Consider the following 754-nt stretch of genomic DNA (forward strand, 5'->3'; position numbering starts at 1 on the left):
CAAGTGATCAGCAAACACACGTGTCGCTCAACCAGAAGGAACAGGATTCCTTGGATGCTTTCCAGATCCGCCTGGCTTTTTCTTTTTCTCTCTCTCTCCTTTTTTTTTTTTTCCCCTCCCCTTTCCCTGGCTGGCTCCAGGTTTTACTTCTGGTTGCCTGCGAGGGCTGCTTTTGCTCCTCCCTTCTGAAATCCTATATTAACTGTGGCCAAAGCCGGGGAAGAAGCACAGCTCATTGTTGGCGAGGGCTGATGAGCCTGGCGGAGGAGTGAGGAGCGGCGGCGGGTCGGAGGGGCCGGGGCAGCCCTCTCTATGCGGGGCGGCTCCCGCTGAGCGGTCGCGGAGCCCGAGGACGAGAGAGGAGAAGGGGAGGCGAGGCAAGTGTGCAGCCGGGGGGCGGGGGGTGCTTTTCCCCAACGCCTTGCGCTCCCTGCACGGCTGGGGAGGTGGCTGAGCGGAGCAGCGAGGGGACGTCTCAGCAGCGGGGACTTCTAATCCCCTTACATCTGCGTTACATAAAGAGGAGGACCTGGAGGACTTAATTCCCCAAGTTGCTGACAGCGGCTAGGTGGGACTTATTTGCAGGGCAGCAGCGTGGCGCTCAGCCCCGGGCGAGCAGGGCCGGCGGCGGCCGGGGCTGCAGAAGTTGGGGTGGGGAGGTTTGGCTGGACGTGCAAAGCGGGGCGGGGGGCTTGCACTGCAGAGTTGCTCCTTTTAAAGGCGATCGGGACTCGCAGTAGAGAGGATCCCTTGT

The 754-nt window shown here is 61.3% G+C and overlaps 1 protein-coding gene across 1 annotated transcript in view; it reads left to right on the plus strand.

Moving 5' to 3' along the window:
- Positions 1–34: 34 nt before the first annotated feature.
- The window catches only part of CITED2 (Cbp/p300 interacting transactivator with Glu/Asp rich carboxy-terminal domain 2), a 6,748-nt gene continuing 6,028 nt past the window's right edge, over positions 35–754 (plus strand). Inside the window, exon 1 of the mRNA XM_019527662.1 lies at positions 35–377. The gene's annotated coding sequence lies outside the window, so the exon portion shown is untranslated. The remainder of the gene's footprint in view (positions 378–754) is intronic.

This window comes from Gavialis gangeticus, unplaced genomic scaffold (genome assembly GCF_001723915.1).
Source record: "Gavialis gangeticus isolate Ggan-Ray unplaced genomic scaffold, GavGan_comp1, whole genome shotgun sequence".
NCBI classification, from domain to species: domain Eukaryota; kingdom Metazoa; phylum Chordata; order Crocodylia; family Gavialidae; genus Gavialis; species Gavialis gangeticus.